The sequence below is a fragment of the Ornithorhynchus anatinus genome, chromosome 5 (assembly GCF_004115215.2).
Source record: "Ornithorhynchus anatinus isolate Pmale09 chromosome 5, mOrnAna1.pri.v4, whole genome shotgun sequence".
Classification (NCBI taxonomy): Eukaryota; Metazoa; Chordata; class Mammalia; order Monotremata; family Ornithorhynchidae; genus Ornithorhynchus; species Ornithorhynchus anatinus.
In genome coordinates this window covers 42,533,725-42,552,062 of record NC_041732.1, presented here as the reverse complement: position 1 = coordinate 42,552,062, position 18,338 = coordinate 42,533,725, and positions in this window count along the sequence as shown.

The window sequence follows — 18,338 nt, the reverse complement described above, 5'->3', positions numbered from 1 at the left end:
TACTTGTTTTGATGTTTGTCCCCCTCCCTCTAGACATAAGCATGTCATGGGCAGGAATTGTCTCTCTCTATTACTGTATTGTATTTTCTAAGCATTTAATACAATGCTCTGTACACAGTAAGTGCTCAATTAATACCACTGAATAAATGATCGAACAAAGCATTGAATAATTGTCAATTGAGAGCAGAATGCCTGTTGATGAAAAATACATTTCTTTACAGAAGGAATGATAGATCGCATTTTTAACTTTCAACATTAGCCAGTTATTCAACATTAGGCAATATGTTGTTGCCACCCTTATCCTTCTAAATCTGATAAAGATCCCTGCCCATATTTAGGTGCAAATTAAGACTTAGGAAGCTGGTGAGCAAAGTATGCAGTCTTCTGACCACAAACTTCCTGTTTCCCAGTTTAAAATGGGCCGTTTACTGTACTAGTCAGGTATGATAAAGTCAATATGACAAGATTTTCTTGATTAAGATTACAATATAGGTAAGCCTGCCAAGAATTTGAGGCTCACTACCTGATGTTCAATGAAGAGATAACAATGAACAATGGGGTGCTTATTCTTTCTGGTTTATAAAATGAACCAGTAGTATAATAGATGAATTCAACAATACTTTGCCTTCAGCAGCCTGTATTAGCAGAGTAAACTCAAAAGTGAAAGGCTTTCAATTTCTCTCGTTTCGACAAGCCAACTTACTGTGTCTCTCCTGCCACCAAACATTTGCTCATGTCCACCTTCTTGGAACTCCCTCCTCCTTCACATCTGGCAGACCACTGCTTTCCCCATCTTCAAGCCCCTTTTGAAATCATATCCCCTTCAGGAAGACCTACCCCAATCCCTCTCATTTCCCCACCAAACTTTCCCATTTGTCACTTGAGCACTTTGGCATCACCTATCTGCCCAGATGAGCACTCAAATATTATTGATTTTCTTCTGGAACCAATGAAGTAAAAACCCACAAAATGTTCTGTAATCAAGTCCATTTATCCTAGGATAGATATCGGCCAAGTTTTCTAATCAACTTGTAAATAAGGCTAATTTTTTTTCATTGACATTTTCCCCATTTGTATTACCAGGGATTTCCAAATGGAAACTCTTGGTGCCAATATTCCCTGCAAACTGGAAAGAGACCAGAATGCCAGTAGGATCATCTCCTTCTGTGAACAGCTCAGGAAGAGGACAGCAAGTTCTGTAAACTCTCCTTCTCCAGAATCCCCCCACCAGAGACATCAGTTCCAGTATTAGCTAAATCAATAGTGCCTATGCATATCCTTGTGAGTCAAATTGGTCATTTAATACCCACATCTTGTAAATGCTGTGTCTACATGATCCTTTTCAATGGTATTTAAGTGCATTCATAATAATAATAATAATAATAATAATAAGTGCACTAATAATAATAATAGTGGTATTTGTAAAGTTCTTACTATGTGCCAAGCAAATCAGGTTGGAAAAGTTCCCTTCCCACATGGGGCTCACAGTCTTAATACCCATTTTACAAATTAGGTTAGTTACACAGAGAAGTTAAGTGATTTGACAAAGATCACATAGCAGACATGTAGCAATATTAGGATGAGAATCCAGAACCTCCTGATTCCCAGGTGCATGCTCTATCCACTAGGCCATGCTGCTTCTCCTTGGTTCAAATTAAGTAACTGATTCTCTGGTAAGCCATTTTCAGAGAGAAAGCAGATTTCACACAGGTTGAATAAACTGACTAGATGAGGTAGCTTCATTTCTAAGGAACAGCCTGACTGAGAACAGAAGCCCCTTTCCTTGCCTAAAAGACAAGGTCAGGGGATAGCTTCCCAAGCCAGCGGCTCTTTAACCTGGATCCTCCAGGTAAAAGCTGATGTCCATTAGCCAGCAGGTTTGCTTCCTCCTGAGCTAACCTTGATTTGTGTTGCTTCTCTCCTTGAAATTACATTCCAAAGATGTATGCAGCAATCAGTAATGGGCTCAGACCACCACCACAATCACTCCTGTTGAGTTCCATCACCAAAGGGGCAGTGAGAACCTTGAGATTCCCACAGGGTTTCCCCCTTTCTAGTTCCTATTTGGGTGAGGAGGTTGTCAAGTCTTCATTCAGGCTAAACCTGCAGACAGATGCACTGCAGCATTTTTTTTTCTTTTTTTAAAATGGTACTGGATAAGTGCTTACAGTGTGCCAGGCACTAAGTACTGGGGTTGATACAAACTAATCAGGTTGGATATGGTCCATGTCCTACCTAGGGCTCACAGTCTTAAACCCCATTTCACAGTGAGGTAATTGAGGCAATGAGAAATGAAGGGACTTGCCCAAGGTCACAGAGCAGAGAAGTGGCAGAAACAGGATTAGAACCCAGGTCCTTCTGACTCCCAGGCCCGTGCTTTATCCACTAGACCACCTGCTTCTATTTCTACCTTTCTAAAGAGGGCCCAGAATACACTGTATATTAAACGTAGCAAACGCATTTTCAAAATAATTTGTCCTACAAAGAATGCATTAACCCTTCCTACCTCCATTTTCTCCTTCTCTGACTTAGCCAGGACTAAGCCAGACCTTTATCCTGAAATGTTTAGCAACCACAAACATCAGCCCACAGCTAACCTGTTCAGAGTACCTTCACAAACAGAGATTCCCATAAAATCTCAACAAAAAGGACAAGGGGGAAGAAAAGAACATCACAGTTCTTTTGGGGTCACTGGGTCATTTTTATTATATCCATTCCCCTTTTCTCACTAGTCCTGATCCAATTTGATGTGTGTGTGTATATATATTTATGTGTGTATATATGTATATGTATGTATATGTGTGTGTATATACGTGTATATATACATGTGTATGAATATGTATATATACGTATATTTATATACACACACATATTGTATGGCCCTTTGGGTTCAAAGGGTCATCTGGTATTTAGGAGTGCTGTCAGAGGCCACACTATTTTCCAGCACTCACACTGATTTGCAATAAAAAGACTAGTTCCTTAAGTTTAGTTCATTAGCATGCTAATAGGGATTAAGACTGTGAGCCTCACGTGGGACAACCCGATTACCCTGTATCTACCCCAGTGCTTAGAACAGTGCTCTGCACATAGTAAGTGCTTAACAAATATTATTATTATTAATACATCAAACCTCTTTAGAGTGTTAGGAAATAGGTAGCCTTAGATTTCCTGCTTCATTCATTCCATTTATTGAGTGCTTACTGTGTGCAGAGCACTATACAAAGGGTTTGGAAAGTACAATTGGGCAGAAAGAGACAATCCCTACCCAACAACAAGCTCACAGTCTAGAAGGGATGCTGTTCATCATTAATTTACCACGTGGTATTTTCACCCATACATTAGTCCTTTTCCTTTATGTGCTTATGCATTTATTTGTCTATCCTATTGATAATCCAGGACAGGAAGGAACCTGGAGACCGTTGGGGTGAAAAGGATTTCGATTTGACTGCCCCTCTCCCCACATCAAACCACTTTGGGTCAAAGTTCAGCTATGTGGCCGAAGTCCTTTCCTTCCCTCTATGCAGAACCTCCAAGGGCCATCTCAATTCATTCATTCATTTGTTCAATAGTATTTATTTAGTGCTTACTATGTGCAGAGCACTGTACTAAGTGCTTGGAATGTACAAATCAGGAACAGAGACAGTCCCTGCCCTTTGACGGGCTTACAGTCTAATCGGGGGAGACAGACAACAACAATGGCAATAAACAGAATCAAGGGGAAGAACATCTCATTAAAACAATAGCAAATAAATAGAATCAAGGTGATGTAAATCTCATTAACAAAATAAATAAGGTAATGAAAATATATACAATTGAGCAGACGAATACAGTGCTGAGGGGAGGGGAAGGGAGAGGGGGAGGAGCAGAGGGAAAGGGGGGAGAAGAGGGTTTAGCTGCGGAGAGGTGAAGGGGGGTGTAGAAGGAGTAGAGAGAAAAGAGGAGCTCAGTCTGGGAAGGCCTCTTGGAGGAGGTGAGCTTTAGGTAGGGTTTTGAAGAGGGGAAGAGAATTAGTTTGGCAGAGGTGAGGAGGGAGGGCATTCCAGGACCGCGGGAGGACGTGGCCCAGGGTTCGATGGCGGGATAGGCGAGAATGGGGGACGGTGAGGAAGTGGGTGGCAGAGGAGCAGAGCGTGTGGGGTGGGCAGTAGAAAGAGAGAAGGGAGGAGAGGTAGGAGGGGGCAAGGTGATGGAGACCCTTGAAGCCTAGAGTGAGGAGTTTTTGTTTGGAGCGGAGGTTGATAGGCAACCATTGGAGGTTTTTAAGAAGGGGAGTGACATGCCCAGAGCATTTTTGTAGGAAGATGAGCCGGGCAACGGAGTGAAGAATACACTGGAGCGGGGAGAGAGAGGAGGAAGGGAGATGAGAGAGCAGGCTGACACAGTAATCTAGCCGGGTTATTATGAGAGCCTGTAGCAGTAAGATAGCCGTTTGGGTGGAGAGGAAAGGGCAGATCTTGGCGATATTATAAAGGTGAGACCGGCAGGTTTTGGTGACAGATCGGATGTGTGGGGTGAATGAGAGAGCCGAGTCAAAGATGACACCGAGGTTACGGGCCTGAGAGACGGGAAGGGTGGTCGTACCATCCACGGTGATAGGGAAGTCAGGGAGAGGACAGGGCTTGGGAGGGAAGATGAGGAGCTCAGTTTTGGTCATGTTGAGTTTTAGGTGGCGGGCAGACATCCAGGTAGAGACGTCCTGGAGGCAGGAGGAGATACGAGCCTGAAGGGAGGGGGAGAGGACAGGGGCAGAGATGTAGATCTGTGTGTCATCTGCATAGAGATGATAGTTGAAGCCGTGAGAGCAGATGAGTTCACCGAGGGAGTGAGTGTATATGGAGAACAGAAGAGGGCCAAGAACTGACCCATGAGGAACCCCAACAGTAAGAGGATGGGAGGGGGAGGAGGAGCCTGCGAAGGAGACTGAGAATGACCGGCCAGAGAGATAAGAGGAGAACCGGGAGAGGACGGAGTCCATGAAGCCAAGGTGAGATAAGGTGTGGAGGAGAAGGGAATGGTCGACAGTGTCAAAGACAGCTGAGAGGTCAAGGAGGATGAGAATAGAGTAGGAGCCATTGGATTTGGCAAGAAGGAGGTCATGGGTGACCTTAGAGAGAGCAGTCTCAGAGTGGAGGGGACAGAAGCCAGATTGGAGGGGGTCCAGGAGAGAATGTGCTGGCCTGTAAGATGTTTGGCTGGGACCCATGGCCCTCACTTGGAAGTCACCTATCATCTACTGTTCTTCAAGCAATCGGTGGTATTTACTGAGCGCTTACTGGGTGCAGACCACTGTACCCCAATGATCTGGCCACGTACTTCATCACAAAAATTAACACAATCAGGTCTGAGCTCCCCAAAGTCACCCTTCCCCCTCCTGCCTCCCACCCAAAACCCTCTCCCTTACTTTCCCATCCTTCCCTGCAGTATCCTCAGAGGAGATCTCCTCCCTCCTCGCAAGTGCCACCCCCTCCACCTGTGCCTCAGACCCCATATTTGCTCACCTTATAAAAACCATCGCCCCTGCCCTCTTCCCTTCCTTAACTTCTATCTTTAACCACTTACTCTCCAATGACTTCTTCCCCTCTGCCTTCAAACATGCCCATGTCTCCCCATCCTAAAAAAACCCTCTCTCGACCCCACTTCCCCTTCCAGTTATTGCCCTATCTCCCTACTACCCTTCCTTTCCAAGATCCTAGAATGAGTCATCTACACTCACTACATAGAATTCCTTAACTCCCATTCTCTCCTGGACCCCCTCCAATCTGGCTCTCTCTTCTCTGTGTTCTCTGTCTGGGGTTGGGACTGGTCCGGTACTCTGCCCTTTGAAGTGAGAGTGTAACATCCGAGGACTCTTCTTGTTTGGAAATCCCTAGCATCTGAGGGAGTTGGCTTTGAACTACAGCCACTTTCAGAGACACGGGCACTCATCAGGAATGTCTCTGGACCTTAATTTTGGCTAACAGCCTGGGTGACTCCCTCCTCCATTGTCCTGTAGAATGTACAATGCATACTGATTCCCACGAGTGATAATAGAGATGTTAATGCTTTAGCTGTCTTAAATCATGTTCTCTGAGGGCCTCCCTTCCTGTGCAAGAACACAGTGTCATTATGGTCAGCTTAATGAGACTGTGATGTAACAATGCTGAGATCACAGTATTATCAGACCACATCTGTGTCCCCTGGATTCTGCAACTTTTAAACAGCAGGGGCCAAAATAGCTAGGCAGGTGAGAGTAGGAGAAGGGTGATTACTGATTGGCAGAGCTTCTATAATGTAATAATAATAGTAATAGTATTCGTTAAACACTTACTATGTACCAAGCACTGGGGTAGATACAAGCTAATTAGGTTGGATACAGTCACTGTCCCACAGGGAGCTCAGTCTTCATCTCCATTTTATGGATGAGGGAACTGAGGCACAGAGAAATGAAGTGACTTGCCCAAGGTCACAGGAGACAAGTGGCAGAGCTGGGATTAGAACCCATGTCCTCTGATTCCCATGCCCGTGCTATTGCCACTAGTCCACATTTCCTGCCTGTTCTTTCCCTATGTCTCACCCACCTCACATTGAACAGTGCTCCAGTGCTTAAAACAGTGCTTGGCACATACTAAGCCCTTAACAAATACCAACATTATTATTATTATTGAGGTTCTACTCATGGCCCAGGCCCATAGCCTCTTTTCTCTTTTCTTGCTTGGTTCTCTCAGACACCCACATTCTAATCAGGGCTGCAGTCAGTCAAGACAAGGGTTCTCCTTCCTGACCCTCTCTCCCAAGCCCTCTTTCCTTCCTGCTTTGGAATGAAAAAGGCCCCAGTGGACATAGCAGCAAAACTAGTAACAGAGTGTATGAGCAGACCCAAGCAGTGGGAGCAGCAAGAAGCAGACTTGGCCCTCACAGGTAACAGCCATGCCCCTTTCCTAGCCTCAGAGAAAGTGATCCAACCTCAATCAAAATCTGAATTTATTTCTCTTTCCCCTTCTCTCCCTCCCTCCCCTCGCACCGCCCACCACCTTTCCCACTCCCACTAAAAATGACACAGCAGATTTCAAACCCCAGAACAAGCAGATGTTTTGGGTCACTACCTTAACTGACCATCAACACATACTCTGGGATTCATGCCCAAGATCATCCCTGCTTCTAGTCAATCATCTCGCTGTACTTATCCCACACCCAATCTCCCACTGTATGGGATCAGAAAGACCAAAAATACAAGTTAATCTGCATGGTTTTCCATTTCTCAAGTGCCGAGGTTAACGCCTTTGTATTTGATGATCTCCCCAAATCCCGGGTTTAACCCTTCTTTCTGAATGCGGAATTCCAAAGCTGAACTCTCATGAATTGAGACTTCTCACATCACAGACATTAAACAAACATATCTATTAAGTCAATAAACATTTTTTAGCAAATTTCCTCTTAGGCAATCTGTCCTAGCTGTAGTTAAATTTTGGATGGGGGCACATGGAGATCTTTAAAGAGCAGCTGTTTTTTCCCCTCACAATGTAAGTTTGGTGAGAGATGGCAGCATCAACAGTCCTAGACCCCACCTCTTGAATCCTGTGTTTAAGAGATGAATTTAATGTTCACCTAAGATGCTGAATGGCTCAAAAAAGCTCAGAAGATTGCCAGTTTCTTTTAAAAAGGAATATGGAAGACACAGGCTCCGTGGGGACCCAGCTGATTGTGGGCAGGGGACACATCCACCAAATCTGTTATATTGTACCTTCCTACATTCTTAGTACAGTGCTCTGCACACAGTAAGTGTTCATTAAATGCCATTGATTGATTGATATTCTGTTTATAATCAAAGAGGCTGATTCAAGATGGGTTCTCTTTCTTTTGGCAAACTATTTCTCTTCTGTTTTCTCCATGCACTCTTCTATTTTTTGGATGACAAAAAAGAGGGAAGAATAGGGGAATATACTCTTTCCCAGAACTGGCCATTTACATTTAAGTAAAAAAATATATAAATCAGTAAAATGTTGTACAAGGAGCAGTGACTTTGTATTTACTGTCCCTCAGAAGCGGTGTGGTGAGGGAACCACCGCAGATTTCTATTTTGCTTTTTTCTTTTAAATTTCAAGTAGCTTCCTGTAGGTTTTCCTCATGACTTTTTCTAGGACAGCAACTCCAGAGAACAAAACTTTATATTTAACTAGAGAACATAACACAGAGAATCAACTTCCTCATGGACCAGTTGACATTTGATTTACAAGTCTTGGAATATTGGGGGGAAGGAGGGAAAGAGATGTGGAATCCCCTCTAGACTGTAAACTCACTGTGAGCAGAGACAGTGTCTACCAAATCTGTTATATGTACTCTCCCAAGCATGTAGTACAGTGCTCTGAACACAGTAAGCAGTCACAAATACCACTGGTTGGTTAATTCTGGGAAGCAACTGGGGTTATTTTCAACTTCACGACATCTCTTCCAAAGACGGTTTTAATTATTAAACTTTAATTTATTAAAGCCTGTTCTTCATAAACCCCTGGCCCATTGAGCAAATTTTACAATTCCCAGTATCTTGGAGTATATGTAACATGCTTCTAATCAACAGTCAGCTACACCATAATCCATTTCTCAGGGAGTCAGGGAATCTCAGCTCTAAGATGCACTCACGTTAAAAGTCAGTGGGAAAAATCCTTGCTTCCCTGCTATAGATTCTATCACAAATCTTAGTCCTTTGCTTCTTCTGAATGTATCTGAAGGACAGGCAATCAATGGTATTTATTGAGCACTATGTGCAGAGCACTGTACAAAGCACTTAGAGAGTACAATAGACTTGACTGACATGATTCCTGTTCTTGGTGACCTTACAGGCTAGATGATAAAATAAGTTATAGGTAGGAAAAGCAATAGAATATAGAAATATGTATAAAAGTGCACTGGGAGCCAAGGATTGGGGGTGGTGATTACTCATGTACTTGGATGACATGAAAAGGGTTGAAGTGGAAGGAGTGGGCAGATACTGGGTGAGAATATGAGTGATTAATTAGAGAGAATTCCTTCCCTAACACCTTCCATATAACCATTTGTTAATACTTAAATATGGGCAGCTCAACTTGTTAAACCTGACTGTAAACCTTAACTGTTATAAATTAAATCCACAAATTTGAATATGACAAAAGACAGAGAAGAGACAGCCTTTCTTGTAAATAGGTATCAGAGCTTATAAACATGCTCCAGAGATACCCCTTATGCTCACTTCAATACTGTTACTTTGGTTTCTAAGATGAATACATTTCCCAGATTGCTAACAGTGGCACTCAAGAACAGAGAACCAAAATGCTTATGGAACCTCAAGGCTGGTGTTTTCAACACTGTCGGTCCTATAGTGGGGTACAAAGCCTACCAGAAGGGATGGGAAATCAGTCTTTATTGACAGCTGACTGTCTCAGCTTGCCTGACCTCTAGAAGCAACTTCTCTTCAAGGTTAACTGGACACGGAGCAGGATCTGTCAGACCCTCTGCCATGGATACAAATAGTTTATATTTATAGGACATTTCAGGCTAAGGGCCAAACACTGCAGTGCACAAGGGAACTCAAAGTTTGGCACATGTTGAGCAGTTGTTGGCCCTTAAATAAATGCAAATCCCAAGTTTGTGAGTGAAACTACCTAGTTCCAGAATGGTGATTAGAACAGCTGGGGTAATTTCTTGAGCCTGAATGGGGGAAGACCTGAAAAAAATAACTAAATGAGCCTATGATCTTCAGATATCATAAAAATGATAAATTTAAAAAGCATGAGCTAAATTAAGTCAATGGACAAGGAGATACTTATTAAAAGCTGCTAGAGAAGGAGGCCCTGCCAGACCTTGGATTCCTCAGAAGGGCTGGAACTAGACAGAGCACAGATCAATGACAGAGGAGGGAATGTTTTGCAAGGATGGAAAGAAAAGGAAGGCTATCAACAGAATGACAGGCTCCATGTCTCTTTTAGGGATTTTGCCTTGATCTTTACATCACAGGTCAGAGCATTCAGTAGTTCGGATGAAAGACTCAGGAAGATGACAATACCACACTGTATGCATTTAATTTCTCTTTGCAAGAGACTCGGAGAGCTTTAAGAACACTGTCTCCTGGACCCTTACCACATTTGAGGGCAACATGGTGAGGGTAGATGTCCCCTTTAGGGTTGAAGGGGAGAAGCTGAGGCCCAACAAGGGGAAGTGAACTTGCAGAGAGCAAGCATTCAGAGACATGTTCAGTAGAACACAATATCTTGGAATTTTGGCTTGGATTAATAGGGGAGACAGTTATACTGACCCCTCTCAAAATAAGCACAAAACACCTTCTCAAAATGGCAATTCTTCCTTTTTTGTTAAAGGGAAGACAAACTCAGGAAAAACCAATAATGAAGTATTCATGTAGTAAAGGAAACCAGGACTAGAATTAGGAATCTATTTCTGGCATGAACTGATCCATTTGGGGAAATAGACTCCCTTCGAAATGTCGGTTTGATATTTGTGAAGAGATTTCCCACTTTCCCCTCACAAAAGAAATGTAGTCTCCATTTCCAGTTTCATCCAATGACCTGGCCTGCTGCCCAAGCTGTAGCTTTACTGTCTTCTCCAGTAAGATGTCATACCTGCTGTTTTCTTAGGTGCTCTGAAAAGCACCAAGTTCCTGTGGGGAGATATTTTGAATTTTACTTACACCATCTGTGACTACTACAGAGCCAGTACTGACTGAAAAACAGAATGCGAGACTCAGAGGAGAAAAGGATCTCAAGAGTTCATGTGGTCCAGCTCCCTGCCTCTTAGCAAATGGATGACAATGCAAACCAAGGGGGGAGGCTTTTGGCTCCAGTGCTGCTGAATCAGGCACGTGTATTGTCTATATTGCTTGAAATGAATCGGGATCTATGACAAGGCCTGGCCTGTGGAGTTTTGCCCCCGATCACCCTGACCATTCCCTGTGCCACTCCACTCTCTTCTGATTGACCTCTCTTTGTCTAGCCCTTCCATACCCTCACACCATGTCCCCTCTTCTCTGGCACAGTGCTCACTGGGAGAAAGTAGTTCCTGCTGTGCCACTGAATGCCCCTCCTTGAAACAATTTCCATGCTGTGGGGAAACAAAGAATCTGACTGCAGGACTATTGGAAAGTAACAAAACCAAAAATAGTCAAAGGACTACAGAGGGCATCATCCCAAGTGTATACAGGTCAAAAAGGCTTAAAAAAAAAAAGGACTGGATGACTCAAAAGCAGATGGTTGGCATGGGCTCTACCCTGGCCTCTCTCTCCGTCTCATTTCCTACTTCATCCGGTGACCAGATTTCACCTCTGCCACTCTTACAGAGACATGAAGTACCCTGCACTAGCCCCAACATATTCTCAATGCAGTTGTTCAGGATGTGACATTTCATTTATGAGCTTTTCCCAGCCTGACTTCTGAGTGTATTGCCAAATCATAAGCACCCCCCCAAGGGTCTTAATACTGATTACTCCACTTTGGAAAAACAAATCTCCCTCCTTCCCAAGCACACAAGTCACAGCCTCATCCCATCCAGAAGACTGCAAGTTCCTCATCCTCCAGGGTTTGCCTTTCTACCTCCTTCTCATGAAAGGACAGTCCTAGTGCTCCTAGGAGCAATCAATATGCTCTTCCTTTTTCTCAAGCACCTCCTTCTTGGACAGGAAAAGAAAAGAGGTATGTAAGGTAGACCAGGGAACTCCTCTTCTCTCTGTTCTTAAGGTGTTTATGATCCATACTGCAGAGCAAAGAATACAACCATTATGTATGCTAGTAATACAGAACTCAAGGCCGTCATAAAATTCTATTATTTAGGCAGCATATTGACTAATGATTCAAAGATGAATAGGGATTTTTGAAAAACTAAATAAAGCCAGCACATTCCTTGGGAGACTGTCAACAGTATGTAGTGGCAATGTGATATCAGCCTCCAGATCCAAGTTAAAAATCTACAGACCTGTGAGCATCAAGTGGGACAACCTGATTACCCTGTATCTACCCCAACTCTTAGAACAGTGCTCTGCACATAGTAAGCGCTTAACAAATACCAACATTATTATTATTACTATTCTCTAATGCCATCATTATTAAGACAGGATCACAAACAACACAGTCCTAGAATTAAGGCAGTCTTCTAGTAGTGAAGCTGATCTCAATAGATCTTCTTTGGCTGGAAAATGTAAGGAGAATAAATGTCAGCAGCACCCTCAAACAGCTGCTGAACAATGAACTGTGATGAGAAAACTAAAAGCAAGATGGACATGGGAACCAAATTAATCAAAAGCAATCTAGCCAAAGTTTCATGTCATCAAAGACCAAGGAGCAAGAGGGAAAGCAGCTTGGCCTAGTGGAAAGAGCACAGATTTGAGAGACAGAGGACCTGGGTTCTAATCCAGGGTCTGCTGGGTCTGCTATGGGACTTTGGGCAAGTCACTTAACTTTTCTATGCTTCATTTTCCTCATCTGTAAAATAGGGATTAAGATAGAGTTCCATGTGGGACAAGGACTGTATGCCACCTGATTACCCTCTATCTACCCCAGGGATTACAACAGTGCTTGACACATAGTAGGTGCTTAAATAGTATTATTGGCAAACCTTAAAGTTTAGATTAATTGAACTCTTAGGATTGTCCTCAGGAAGAAAACCAGTACAGACAGCAAAACTGGGGTTTAATGTAATCCATCTGGCTCAAAATTGTATTAGAGAGCATGCTAGTGCTGTTTCTCAATTACTTTCAAGAGAAGGGTTGAATTTTGGGAGATCTGTGAATGAACATAGTCAGTAAAAGGAAATGGGCCTGAGAAATACATCCAACATTTTCATGAAGGTGAGAGAATTTGAGCACATTCTGTTAAAAACTCCATGATCCTTGTTCAACTCTGCAGACTGCTCAGGCTGAGACTGGTTGCATATATGTAAGCAAGCTTGTGAGAAACACACTGACCTTTGTCTTGAAGGGTGTTACCAAGATGAGTGCAGTTCATGGTACCAGCTATTTGTAAATTCATGATGGTCCATAAAATTGAATTAAATCATTTGTGCCTTTAAAGCCTATAAAAATATTACAATATCCATATTTTGAGATTTTACCTAAAAAATTATAAAGCTTTAAAAATTAACTGGGAGAATGGATGAAGTGAGTAATTATGACCACAGTGATTCTTCTTCAAAGATGTGCTATATTATTGATCATGTCACTCCCAGTGTGGCTCAGTGGAAAGAGCCCGGGCTTAAGAGTCAGCAGTCATGGGTTCGAATTCCAGCTCTGCCACTTGTCAGCTGTGTGACTCTGGGCAAGCCACTTCACTTCTCTGTCCCTCAGTTACCTCATCTGTAAAATGAGGATTAACTGTGAGCCTCACGTGGCACAACCTGATTACCCTTTATCTACCCCAGCACTTAGAACAGTGCTCTGCACATAGTAAGTGCTTAACAAATACCAACTATTTTGGCAGCAGTGGATGCAATCAATCCAGCCATTTTTGCCATGGCAATGCAGACAAGAGAGGGGAAAAACAAACACCCAGGTCTGGAAGGATCACATCTACTAGATTTATTGTTTTGTCCCAAGTACTTACTACGGTGTTCTGCATAGAGTAAGTGCTCAGCAAATGTCATTTACTGATTGTTTGATAGGATAGTAGCAAGAGGAATTCCTTTTGGAAACGGCTAGGAGACTTCCACAAATTGTAACTCCAATAGATTTAGACCACTGGGAGATTAAGTTCACTGATTACCAAGTTGCAAATTGAAGCTCTCTTATTAATATACTCTAAGGAACCTATGACATAGCATCAAGTTGGAAAAATGAGAAAAATCTAACTTTCCTTATCGTTCAAGAGTTTGCCAAACCACCATAGCACTTCCACATAGAATGGCAGTGTTTCTCAGCCTTAAAACGAATAAAGACAGATCAAATAAATGTCAGGAGTGGACAATCCTCTCCTGAAAGGGCTCCCAGCCATCAAAAATAGTCCTGAAAAACTCACCAAAGCATTATTAGTGTTACTGTATTAATGTATGGTCATAAAATTACCACCTTCAAACTCTCCTAAAAATCACATCTCTTCCAAAAGGTCTTTCCTGACTAAGCCTCCATTTCCCCTACCTGCTCTTTCCTCAATATCACCTTTGCCCCTATGTACCCCTTATGCACTTTGCTACCCACCCTAGCTCCACAGCACTTATGTACACACCCCAATATTTCACTATTTCCTCTCTAATATTAATGACTGTCTCCCACTCTAGACTCTAAGCTCCTTGGCTACTAACTCTATTGTCCAAGGGATTATGTCTACCATCTCTAGTGCCCATTTTGGGCTGACAGTCTCAATCCCCATTTTACAAATGAGGTAACCAAGGCATAGAGAAGTGAAGTGACTTGCCCAAAGTCCCACAACAGACAAGTGGCAGATCTGGGATTAGAACCCAGGTCCTTCTGACTCCCAGGCCCATGCTCTATACACTAGACCATGTTGCTTCTCAATATGCTCCTCAGTATCTCCAATAGATAAAGCACCTCAGAAGGGAAAAACATTTTCAATCCTGATTTTAAGTAGAGGTCAAAAGCAATTCTTTGCTGTAATGGCCACTGCAGATGAGGAAGAAACCTAATTCAGGACTGGAAGGAAAATGGGAGGCAATAGTCCCTTCAATTGAAGAACTGAAATTATCTCTGACATATAAACCGGTGACTTTCCTCTACCCACCCAGTATCACTTCTGCCTTATCTGGCTTAAAGCCCCACCATCTTTACTTCATTCCCAGTTCTGACTCAGTAAAACATAGTGTGATCAGTTCCAGTCTCAAATAGCATTTGCAGTGTCATGATTGCATACACACCCACCACTTTGACACTTGCCTATCAAAACCTCCCATGTACAGATTGAGCAAAGGCAGCAAGATGGAATCCAGATCCTCTGATAGAACTGGGTCCTTCTGACCTCTGGACATTACAGGGAAAGGAAGCAAAATTAGCTACTCTGTAAATGGATTGAGGTTGGAATGAGTGGGCTGGGACCAGGTGTGGGTATGGGCATAGACACCACCCACACATCTTTCACCTCCCTTTTCTACCAGAAAAAAGAGGGAAACAAACAGTGTAAGACATATGGCTTGTGCCTTTAGCAAACCAAATGACATGTCTTGCTCCTTTAGAAAACCATATGACCTAGAGGACAGATACCTTTCCCCTTATCTTTTCAGTGCAGGGCCTAGCATAATACATGTGTTCAAAATTCATTAACAGATCATGATTACAGTAGTAGATTTGAGGAGAAATGGCACATACCTACTGATAAAAACTCCAGTGTCTATCCATATACCTCTGCAACCAACAGAAATTCCTTATCACTGAGACAGGGACCATGTTCAACCTAAGTAGTGTGCAGTTAAATATAATAATTGTGGTATTTGTTAAGTCCTTACTGTGTATACTATGTGTACTTACTACACTGTACTAAGCACTGGGGTAGATACAAGCAAACTGGGTTGGACAAAGTCCCACTCCCACGTGGGGCTCCCAGTTTTAATCTCCATTTTACAGATGAGGTAACAGGCACAGAGAAGTGAAGTGACTTGCCCAAGGTCACACAGCAGACAACTGGCGGAGGATGGATTAGAACCCATGACCTTCTGACTCCCAGGCCCGAGCTCTATGATAACAACAATGAGACTATCCACTAGCTTTTCCCACCTTACATGCCAATTATCTTCAACCACTACCCTCCAGTTCAACCCCTTTTTCCTTTGCAAGTGCACTTTCTAATTTTCCACACTTACAACTTCCCTGCTTCTGGTCCCTTTTTTCATGACCTCCCCTGGCTGGAACTCTGTCTTTTATATAATAATAATAATGTTGGTATTTGTTAAGCGCTTACTATGTGCCGAGCACTGTTCTAAGCGCTGGGGTAGATACAGGGTAATCAGGTTGTCCCACGTAAGGCTCACAGTTAATCCCCATTTTACAGATGAGGTAACTGAGGCACAGAGAAGTGAAGTGACTTGCCCACAGTCACACAGCTGACAAGTGGCAGAGCCTGGAGTCGAACTCATGACCTCTGACTCCGAAGCCCAGGCTCTTTCCACTGAGCCATCCTGAGACCACAACTTTCCACAGCTTCAAAAACTAACTCCTCCAGGAAACTTTCTCCTATTGATTTCCACCACCTCAGACAAGTTCATTCATTCAATCGTATTTATTGAGGGCTTACTGTGTGCAGAGCACTGTACTAAGTGCTTGGGAGAGTACAATACAACAATAAACAGACACATTCCCTACCCACAATGAATATACAGTTTAGAGGGAGGGAGACAGATATCAATACAAATAAATTACAGATCTGTACATAAGTGCTGTGGGGGTGGGAGGTGGGAAGAAGAAAGAGAACAAGTTAGGGTGACGCAGAAGGGAGTGGGAGAAGAGGAAAGGGGATACTTAGTCTGGGAAGGCCTTTTGGAGGAGTTGTGCCTTCACTAATCTTTTGAAGGTTGGAGTGGGGTTAGGTAACAGTCTGCGGAATTTGAGGAGGGACGGCATTCCAGGCCAGAGGAATGGGTGAGGGATCAGTAGCAAAGGCAAGATTGAGGCACAGTGAAAAGGTTAGCACTAGAGTGAAGTGTGTGGGTTGGGTTGCAGAAGGAGAGTAGCGAGGTGAGTTAAGAGGGGGCAAGGTGATGGAGTGGAGTGCTTTAAAGCCAGTGTTGAGAAGTTTTTGTTTGATGCAGAGGTGATTGAGCAACCCCTGTCATTTTTTGTGGAGCACGGTGACATGTCCTGTAGTGTTTTTACAGAAAAATGATCTGGGTAGCAGAGTGAAGTATGGACTGGAGAGGGGAGAGGCAAGAGGCTGGGAGGTCAGTAAGGTGGCTGCTGCAGTAATCCAGGAGGGATAAGATGAGTGATTGTATTAATATGGTAGCAGTTTGGAGGGAGATGAAAGGATGAATTTTAGCAGTGTTGTGAAGGTGGGATCAACAGGATTTAGTAATGAATATGTGGGTTGAATGTGAGAGGAGTCAAGGAAAATGCCAATGTTACAGGCTTGTGAGACAGGAAGGATGGTAGTGCCACTTACAGTGATGGGAAAGTCAGGTAGAGGACAGGGTTTGGGTGGAAAGGTAAGGAGTTCTGTTTTGGCTATGTTAAGCATGGCCTATTGGAAAGGGCATGAATTTGGGAGTCAGCAGTCCTGCGTTCTAGTCCCGACTCTGCCACTTGTCTGCTTTGTGACCTTGGGCAAGTCACAACTTCTCTGTGCCTCAGTTGTCTCATCTGTAACATGGGGATTAATACCGTACCGGCTTGGGCAAGTCACTTAGCTTCTCTGGGCTTCAGTTTCCTCAACTGTAAAATGGAGATTCAATATCTGTTCGACCTCCTACTTGGACTGTGAACCCCAGGTGGGACAGCGACTGTCCAAGTTGATTAACTTGTATTTTCCCCAAAGCTTAGAACAGTGCTTGACATGTATTAAGTGCTTAATAATAACAACAAAAGCAACAATGATCAAATGCCAGAGATGAAGTTGATCCCTGAGAAATTCAGAATCTACAAGGGATTAAACTAACCTTCAGCGCCAAGCTAGCACTAGCAGGGATAATGTCTCATGCAGACAAGACAAATGTTTTTCCTTCATTCATTTGTATTTACTGAGAACTTACTCTGTGCAAAGTACTGTATTAAGTGCTTGGGAGAGTACAACAATAAACAGACATATTCCCTGCCCATGACAAGTTTACAATCTAGAGGAGGGGAGAGAGACATTAATATAAATAAATTACAGATATATACATAAGTGCTGTGGGGCTGGGAGGGGGAAATGAATAAAGGAAGCAAGTCAGGGCAATACAAGAATGAGTGGGAGAAAAGAGGAAAGGAGGGCTTAGGGAAGGTTTGTGGGAGGAGATGTGCCTTCACAAAGGCTTTGCAGATTGGGGCAAGTAATTACCTGTGAAATTTTCAGAGACTAGTCCACTATGTCTTTCTTTTAAACCCACTTGGGAAACAGTGAAGTCAGCAATGACTACTTGAATGGAAGACAGCATTTTAAGGCCACATTTTAGACAAATCCTGAATGCTGTCCTCTTACCTTCTGTCACCCTGAGAAGGCTCAGCACAGATTCCAGGTTGACTCAAAGGTGGGATGGAGAATATTTTCCACAAAGTCTACAAGCCTCAAAGCCTTCTCCTGTTCTTGTGTGGGCTCTAGCTGCTGAATAAACTGACCAAGATGTTCTCTAAATAGAAAATCCTGAAAAATCTTCAGCAGAAAATGGTAGGAGGCCCATTGCCCCCTGCCTCTTGGGCCAGTTAGAGCTCAAACAGGATCCAATCTCAGAGAAGAATGCTGTTTCCACCTTAA